This window comes from Apodemus sylvaticus, chromosome 8 (genome assembly GCF_947179515.1).
Source record: "Apodemus sylvaticus chromosome 8, mApoSyl1.1, whole genome shotgun sequence".
In the NCBI taxonomy this organism is placed as follows: domain Eukaryota; kingdom Metazoa; phylum Chordata; class Mammalia; order Rodentia; family Muridae; genus Apodemus; species Apodemus sylvaticus.
In genome coordinates this window covers 65,830,284-65,840,177 of record NC_067479.1, presented here as the reverse complement: position 1 = coordinate 65,840,177, position 9,894 = coordinate 65,830,284, and the positions used below count along the sequence as shown (strand labels likewise).

Genomic DNA, 9,894 nt, shown 5'->3' with positions numbered 1-9,894 from the left:
CCATAATATATAATCTTTTGCTACTTTAGTTATGGACACCACCACCAGAAAAGAGTGAATGCTCCTAAAACAGAGTTTTTCCCTATAATTAAATTAATTAGTTAAAAACTTATTTAATTTTACCTTTAAGTTAGAATTGAGTAGTGTTTCCTTTGAATATAATTCCTTAAAAAGTAACTGAAATATTTTCCACAACACATGATATCAGGTAGAATTCATTAAGAACCTTTAATCTGAAAAGGAAAGAGGCTCCTTGTAAGAAGTAATGACAGAGTTAGAGGCCATTATTGTGAGTACCTACATTTTCCTGAATATTTGTTTGTTTGGTTTGTTTTTTGTTTTTGAGACAGGGTTTCTCTGTGTAGCCCTGGCTGTCCTGGAACTCACTCTGTAGACCAGGCTGTCCTCGAACTAAATCTGCCTCCCTCTGCCTCCCAAATGCTGGGATTAAAGGCGCGTGCCACCACCACCACCACCCGGCTTTCTTGAACATTTTAAAATAGTGACTTAAAACATCTTGAACAATACACATAGTATACTCAAAAGGACATTTCCTTTGAAATTCTACATTTAAAGTTTAAAAATTCAACTTACACATTTTAATGTTTTCTCCTTCATTTAAAATGAAATATTTAGACACATTATACTAAAGATTATGTTATAATCTGTAGTATTTCATACTTTATATCTAAAGAAAACTTCAAATCAAGAAAAACATTTTTCTATTATAAGTAATCTGAATTCAAATTCATATAAAATATAATAACACATTAAAATAAATTCTATGGTACTTCCTAATCTCTTTCAAAAACTTATATGGAAATGCTGGAAAGAGAACTCAAGACTTGGCTGTACTAGGTATATACTCTACCACTGTAGTTTCTTAAGAAACTCTGGAAAGGTATTCAAGACTTAAAAGTACTTATCAATTACAGTCAGTGTTCTACCTGTGGATCCAACCAACCACATATTCAAAGATTTGCGTGGCCAGGCATTGGCCCACAGTGTTAATTAACAAATTTGGAAGGCAGAGGCAAGAGGATCTCTGTGAGTTCCATGGCAGCCTGGTCTACGTGGTGAGACCCAGGCTCAAAAGACCAAAACAAACAAATTATTTCTTGGGCAAAAACTCCATGTGTACTGAATTGTACAGTTTTTCCATGTCATTATGGGAATAACTTGAATAATAAAACTATCCATGTTAACATTCCACTGCACTACACATGAAAAGCAATGTAGATATAAGTTTAAATATAAGGGAGGATATGCACTGGTCACACACAGATGTTTTATACAGGAGACTCAAACATTTTATAAATCTGGGTATCTAGAAGTCCTATAACGAATTTTTCATGGACACAGAAGTCATTATGTATTGCTTTTTAAAAGACAGATTCTCATATAGGTCTTGCTTTATAGCCAAGGATGACCTTAAGCCTCTAATTCTCTTTCTTCCACATCCCCAGTCCTAGGATTGCAAGTGTACACCTGGTATGCAGTGGTAAGGCTAAAACCCACAGCCTTGTGCATGCTAGGCAGAAGCACTCTACCAACTGAGCTATATTACCATCTCATAATTATATAATATTTCAACAGACACAATATGTAGAGAGCTCTTAAATCATTACAGAATCATACTAAACACAAAATCACTACCGCAATTAGAAAAACTTGAAAACACACAAATAACATCAATACACATTGAATTACAGTTGTAGAGTATTGCCAACCTTACTTCAGCAGCACAGTCAATACTGGAGATAATGTTAGAATCTTAACGCCAATATTTACGTGCTGCTAAGGCACAGCTGACATTGCTATCATAGGAGCCATGAATAAAAAGACAAGTGCTTTCTTCAGAAGATCAGATCCTTGTATTTTGAGGCAGCACAATATGGCCTGCACCTTTTCAAAATCCACAAACCATTATGTGCTGCTACTTTACTCCAAGGTTTTAATTTTGAAAACTCATAGCACCTAAATAATAATTTACAAAAAAGTCTTTTTAGGAAAAAAGCAGAATACTTAATTAAAATTCATGTTTGAAAAAATCTAACACTGAATATGAATAATTTTATAAGCTTTCAGCAGAATAAAATGTATTTTCATATACGTTTAATAAAAGCCTACAGTAAACAATACAGTGCTGTAATTTATAGTAATCATGAAATGAGAAAAGCAAGTCATCTTTCTGTGTCAACTTAATAAGAACCGATTTATTAAACTAGCCAAACTTCTGAATGTTTAACACATGAAGCAGTTATAAAAGTTGGTTTTTACCTTATTAAGATCAGCACACCTTTCAAAGCCGAACTCTATCTAGGATAAAGCTTTATATTAAAGGGCAAACATAAAACATGTAAGAGCTCAATTTCAAGAAATTTATACTAACAAAATGCTTAGAAGACACAAACGTGAAATACATTCCCCAAAAAATATATCCCCCAATCTACACATGAACACTCAAGATTTATCTCAATATTGGAATAGTTATCGTAAGTTCAGCGTCATTTATTATCTATTAACCCAGAACATCTTCTTAGGATAACAGGTCAAAGAACAGGAATCCTACTAGCTCCAGCCTAAATAGCCATTTGTATGTTTCTCATTAAAAAGGCTATTTCATTAAAGGCATATCATTTTATAAGATAGGATGAATTTATACAATAAAAATTACATTCTGTTCTAATTGTTTACAGGAAGCACAGCCATATTCCATTTAAGTTTTGTCTTTTCTCTATTATTAAAATGTATGTAGATAATTTATGAATAAGTAACTATGGTTTCACCCATTTCTCTATTATTGCATACAAGTTTTAACACAATTTTTAACGTCTATTTAAGATATATCAACATATACTTGAATTTACAGTGTGCTAGTTTGTTTTCCATTGTTGTGAAAAATATGATCAAAACAACCTGGGAAGGAAAGGGTTTATTTCATTTTACAACCTAATGTCCATTATGAAGGGCAGGAATTAAAATGAGGAAGCAGGAAGCAAGAACTGAAGCACAGACTGTAGAGGGTGTTGCATACTGGCTTGTACTGCTTGCTCTCTTACACCACCACACAGGACCATCTGCTCAGGGGTGATGCTGCCCAGTGGGTTGGGTCCTCCCACATCAAGGATTAGTCAAGAAAATGCCATCTAGATATGTCCATAGGACAATCTGATAGAAGAATCCTCAATTGAGATCCCCTCTTTCTAGATGTCTGTATGTAAGTTGCTAAACTAACCAGCACAATCAGTTACATGAAAGTTTAGGTTCCCTTCAAATCTACTGTCTAGTTAAATTTTAAACATGTTTTAAACCATACATGGGTATTTTCACTTAAATATTTTACTCTACACCTACTCTATGTAACCACTTTCCCATTTGTTACACTATAGTTGCTACAGTGATGTACAACATATAGTTTTTGTTTTAGAAGGACTCTAGAATGACCTAAATTATAAGAGACAACATCATGAATTAACTATTCATTCTTTGTTCCTATACAGTACACATAGACATTAAATAACTATCCCAATGTTGAATGATTTCAGAATCAAGTCAATCTTTTGTGTGCAAAACCTCTATTTTTTTTTTAAGCCAAGACAGCTAATCTTGAAACAGAAAGAGTATTCACAGTCATGCTTATAAAAATCACATTAAGATATGCTCTTATTTCTAAAAACTATTCTACCATATGTAACAAAGTTTAGCAATGTATGTACTTTAAGGGGTTACATTTTTGTAGCATCAAGTACATTCATATTGCAAACATTGTAACTCTTTTCCAACTGATACCTTAATCATTAAACACCAACTGTCCATTCCTCTTACCTTAGTCCTAAGAACTTAACTTTCTACCCTGTCTACTGAATTTGTTTTATCGTACAATTAAAGAAAACTTTCTGTTTAACTTCACTTATGCAAATTTTAAAAGATTTATTCTGAAACATATATTGGAATCTTCTACTTTTATAATTTCTGGAGTAATTTAGAGTAAAGGTGTGAGTTACCACCACATTCTTTACCTGCTGAGAGATTGAATTTAGGCCCTCGTGCTTACGTCACAAGCACTTCATCATTACCCAGCTCTTACTTATATGTGTCTGTGTGTCTACATATGTGCCATGTATGAACAGTGCTTTAGCAGGCCAGAATAAGGTGTCTAATCCCTTGAACCTACAGCTATAGGAGGTATAAGAGCCTGATGTGTGTGCTCGCTGGGAAGGGAAGTTGGGTCCTCTGCAAGAGCAGAAAGTTCTTACCCACTAAGCCACTTCTCAAGTCACCCCCTTAAATGTGTAGTATTTATGATTTTATATATATATATATTTTTCCCTAAACTTCTACCTTCTTTGAAACACAGTCTTGTTTGATGCTACTATGTGCTACTGTGTAGTAGCAACTCCTTCATTCACTGAGCCACTTCTTCAGACCCCACTTTTTTTTTCCATTTTGGAACTTTCTGGAATTTTTCTTTGTTAATGTGTTCCTGAGACAGGGTCTCACTCTGTAGTTCATGTTGGCTGAAAACTTGCAATCTTCATGCCTCAGAGGGTGGCTAAGTGTTGTGAGTGGAATATGACTATAATTTTGGCACTCTAGAGATGGAGGTAAAAGATTACTACAGATTCAAGGCCAAGTAGGGTTTCACAGAGATAAGCTGTCTCAGACACACAAAAAATGATTATACACCCCACCAAAATTCTGTTTTAATTTTACCATCCCCCCCCCATACAAGGGATCATATAAGCAGGGCTGTCCTGAATTTCACTCACTTGTCAAGGATGACCATAGTCTCCGTCCTTCCTGCTCTCCAGCCCATCTCGGGGATTGCAGGGATGCTCCGCGGCACCCAGTCTACTTATTGCAGGACATCAAACCCAGAGTGTCACACTTTCTAGGGAAGCACTGGACTAACCGAGCCTTTAACTTTTCTAAGATGCAAGGTAACCTCATACATAAATGCTAATAACTGAATCTAATTAGAAGGTGAAACATCGCTCAAAGTGGGGGGAAAAGAGTTCATATTCATATTTTGCAACAGAACTTAATAAACTCCATGGTTATTATTTTGTTGAGAATAGAAATATCACCATGGCTTAAGCATAAAGGCACAGTTTCAGCATAATCATTCTATTAAATACTTAAACATCAAATATTAAAGGCTTTGAGAACAAAGAATAACCTTTGATAATTCTCAAAACTTCAACAATTAAAAAAATTAGAGAATACAATGAACTCATGAATTATAAAGTAATATATAACCTTCAGGACATTGAATTCATATACTTCCTAAATCAACAGCCATCCTATCAGTAGGTATAAGGCATCCTTCTCTGCCCACAATTACGATAGTAGCTGACAGCTTTTATTACTAGTCAACCAGTCAACTCCAAAACAAGCAACTACTTTTTTCACTTGTGGCATACATACACTTTTTCCCAGGAAACATTTCCCTTTAAAGAAACTAATTTTTTAAACAAGCTTGCTCACTCGCTCGCTCGCTCACTGTGGGCTGGTGTTTTACCTGGGTGTGTGTATCTATAGGGAATAGAACCTGGGACCTCTGGAAGAGCAGCCAGTATTTTTAATCGCTAAGCTGTCTCTCCAGCTCCCTGAAGAGAATTAAGATAGGTAAATTTTCCTCTGGAGTAGCACAGCAGACCAGAGTTGATACTGTAAAGAAATTTATATTGCAAATAAATTAAAGTAACAAATTTTCATTTATCTATTACACAGTTACACAATTACATTTTTACAGAAAACAAAAAATTTTATCACTGATTCTAACTTCCTCATAATAAAAATATTCTGACTCTTACCCCCTCTCTAGTATTAACTCCCATATTTATATTATTCATAATCCAACAACTGATAATACTTTTAAAACTGGTATTATGTGGCACAAATATTGTATTACTAACCTGACATATTTCTTAATGGAAAATAGCTTTTTTTTTTAAACTGGCAAAGCTTCTGAGAGTCGTCAAGTTTAATGTTTCCTGAATTAGGAATTAGTTTCTGTCCTTATTAGATTACAGGATTATCAATATTGACAGGACTAAATGTGAATTTTTCTTCATATGTTGTTTCTTTATTAGGACAATTCTTTGTATTGTTGCTCTATTATTAAAAAGATAATCTAATATTCTTTAATGTGGACAACGTACTCAAAGATTTTAAACTATTAATTATATTTAAATTAATTTTTCTGTAACTGTGTATGTACAAGTGTGCCATTAGTGTGCGGTATCCCTGCAGTGAAGAGCGTGCTGGATGCCCAGATACTCACTACCCCATGTAGTCTGCTATAGGTGCTGGAAACCAAGCCTGGGTTCTCTGGAAGAGCATCAAGCATTCTTAACCAGAGCCATCTCTCCAGCCCCTCAAATGATATAATTTAAATTGGCATTATATAATTAAGTTTATGTAGCTAAAAAGGTAATGTGACAATCAAAAATAGACAAAGCAAGGGGCAAAAGAACGGTATGACTTTATCAACTGTGTAAGCAACAAAAACTTTCTATTAGAACTCTAAAAAGCAAACTTGAAAGAAAATCTCTTTACTTAGAAAAATAAATGCAGAACACTACCATTATTCAAATGAGCATCTAGCATATTAATACCATTATGCCACAACTTCTAGGACATCCACATTCCACAGATTAAGGGTTAGGGAGACAAAGTGCTTGTCTAGGTTCTTGTAAGGCTCTGGTTTTCATCTCTAGCACTGTAAGAAAACATGAAAATAAACAAAAACAACCAAATAAAAAACCACCACCATCACGAAAAAACAAAACAACAAAAACCAAAAACTAACCAAATGAAAGCAAAGCTCTTTTCTTATACACTCCTCATCAAGGATTAACTTAAATCACTATCTTGAGAGAAACTATGGTATTAAATAAACACTAAAAGAGTGAGATAGACACAGGCATACAAGACCACATAGGGTCATGTAGTGTGGGTCACAGTAGGAGTACACTATCAACTGGGAAAAACTATATTTTTTAGAAACTTAAGTTGATGCCAAGGCTGAAGCTGGCTTCCATGTGATCAATTAATGAACCCAAGCCTAATGGTACAAGATTAGGAATTATAAATATTTCTATTCTAATTTCTCAGAGATAAAAATATGGAAAAAAGAAAAACATTTCACCATGAGTAAAATGAAGGTTTCAGTATTTATTTACCTTACCTCTCCTATTGCCTCACCGGAAATAAATCATTATCAATACTTGAGTTGAATGGTTGATCATCTGTATTTAAGGGTCATCTAACACACAGGTTCTGGATTACCAATGGGACTGTGACACGACAAAAAGGAAGCATTAGAAGCTTCAACTGGGGTCACTTAACCCTTAACACTATTAGCAACAGAAACTTGAGCCTGAATTGAGCAGAGATGCAAAATTAGTTCAAGTAGATGGAAATGAAATTTTTTGTTTGTTAATTTGAGAGTCTGAATTACTTTCACAGAAATAATTACCTGTGTGTATTTAACATAATTTTAGCGCTAGTTTTTTTTAGAGATATGTTAATGTCAGCTAATCTGTTAGAATTATTGTTGTAATTTATACTTTTCAAATTTTAAATGAATCAAAAATTTAATCAAAATTTAAATAAATTTAAATATGTGAATGTGTGTACACACACAGAAAAGAAATTGCATTGGCTGTTTTCCCTACATCCCCAAGCTTTAAAAGCTAAATGTACAAAGAAGTCTCAAATGAATATAAAAACCAAAAATATTTCAAGAGTCTCTTTCAAGCTACAAAACCACAAGATCAATACATTTTTAGTAACCATAATAAAAATACCATCACCAGGACTGGAGAGATGGCTCCTTGGTTAAGAGTACTTCTCGCTTTGGCAGATAACAGGATTCCCAGCACCCATATGGCGGCTCACAACCAACATCTTATAAACTTGGTTCAGGGGATCCAACACCCTCTTTCTGGCCTTCATGCATATCAGGACCATACACAGTACACATATAATACATGCAGTTAAACACACAAAGTAAAAAAAAAAAAAAAAATATATATATATATATATATAAAAGCCTTAAAAAAAGATCTTTGCTTATTTGTAAACTTTTTTTTTTTTTTTTTTTTTGGATTTTGGTTTTTTCGAGACAGGGTTTCTCTGTATAGCCATGGCTGTCCTCAAATTCAGAAATCTGCCTGCCTCTGCCTCCTAAGTGCTGGGATTACAGGCGATTTGTAAACTTTTAAGAAAGGATTCAATATTGTGATTTCAGACTTGGAGATAACAGGGCTTTCCACACTAGTAAAGTTGCCTGAGGCAATGAAATCATTCTTGTTCTAAATTATTATCAAACATCAATGAATAGAGAGCTAATGGGCAATTTAAATTTTCAAGAATAAATAGAAAAATAATCAGATATAAATGGAAATATGATACTAAACACAAGTCTTCATTGCAGTGGTGGTGGGTCACTGAGGAAGGAAGGAGCTAGAAACTAATACTTACAAAATAATAATTGTTGGAATACTTAGAGGGCCATTTTAGTAATATCTTCACTTTATCAGTTAAACCTAGGGAAAAAAGAGTAAAGACTTTAAAATTTGATCTTATTACATAAGCAAAGACATTTTCAACTGATGCCAGCAATCTGTTTTCTGATTCTTATACATTAAAAACAAAACAAAACCTAACCAACCAACCAACCAAGCAAACAAAAACTTCAGTGGTTACTGATCTCCATGAGGATAATTAATTCTGAGGCGGGTAAAAAAAAAAATCTGGAAATAAAGCATTATGCCATGCTAACACACACCAGAAGAAAATATGGTTTAGAAGTGTCTGAGGCAAAAAATAAGTGAAACTAGCAACACTACAATTGTTTTTCACGGCTGAACTTTAGTTCTAAGAGAGAGGGTTTAGAGCCTTACACCCCAGCAGGAAATATATCACAGCCCATCCTTTAAAGCAGAACCTTAAACTACCCCAGTGACCTTAGTCAGTCACAATGTTTTGCTTCTGAGGGATATGATTAGACACTGTACTTGTACTTTTGAGACAGCCTTGCTAATATAGCCCAGGCTGGCCCTGAATTTGGGATAGTCTTGCCTCATCTTCCTAGGTGCTGGGATTACTGGAATATACCAGTGTACCTACATACAATATACATATATATTACAGGATATAGCATAGAAAGTATACATTAAGTCTTTATACCTTTACCAGAATATTTCAAGTGTTTATTTTATTGCAAAATACTTAATTTCTCACAAAAGTATCAGCATTTATTTTTTTTTTTGAATTTGGTTTTTTCCAGACAGGGTTTCTCTGTGTAGCCCTGGCTGTCCTGGAACTCACTTTGTAGACCAGGCTGTCCTCGAACTCAGAAATCCGCTTGCCTCTACTTCCCAGAGTGCTGGGAGTACAGGCGTGCACCACCACCGCCCAGCTCAGCATTTCTTTTTATTTCAAAATCCACATATCTCTTTTTCCAATAATGCCAACATGAATCTCTACCTCAAAGCCAGTTCTACTGAATGCTTAAAAAAAAAAAAAAATCCCAATTACACATAAAAATCCTTATGTGCCAAGCTCTGATCTCATTAAGCTCTTACAATGTAACTATAATCTTGATACAGTATTTTTATTTATCCTACATGTTTTTTACACTATGACTAAAAATGTTACTGTTACAATATACACTTTCCTAAAAGGTTGTTTTTTATTTGCTGAATACAGTTATTCAGAATATATACAACTCTTATTTTAACGGCTATGTAGTTTATGAGACTATGTCACAATATATAATGGGGGGGGGGGTGACTATTGTAATTTCAACTGCAGTACAAAGCTACCAAGTACCCCACAAACTACAAATTCCCCAACATCTGAAAATACATTTAAAAAAAA

The 9,894-nt window shown here is 34.2% G+C and overlaps 1 long non-coding RNA gene across 9 annotated transcripts in view; it reads right to left on the bottom strand.

Annotated features, from left to right (window-relative positions):
- Positions 1-2,496: 2,496 nt before the first annotated feature.
- The window catches only part of LOC127691436 (uncharacterized), a 49,885-nt gene continuing 42,487 nt past the window's right edge, over positions 2,497-9,894 (bottom strand). For 6 of the 9 annotated variants that reach the window (XR_007979271.1, XR_007979268.1, XR_007979275.1 and 3 more), the window contains 3 exons: positions 8,494-8,558; positions 6,624-6,727; positions 2,497-5,673 (listed from right to left, as the gene is read on the bottom strand). This is a non-coding gene — a long non-coding RNA (uncharacterized LOC127691436). Of the gene's footprint in view, positions 5,674-6,590; positions 6,728-7,190; positions 7,305-8,493; positions 8,559-9,894 lie in introns of all 9 variants that reach the window. The other 3 variants (XR_007979270.1, XR_007979272.1, XR_007979269.1) reach the window with 3 other exon arrangements.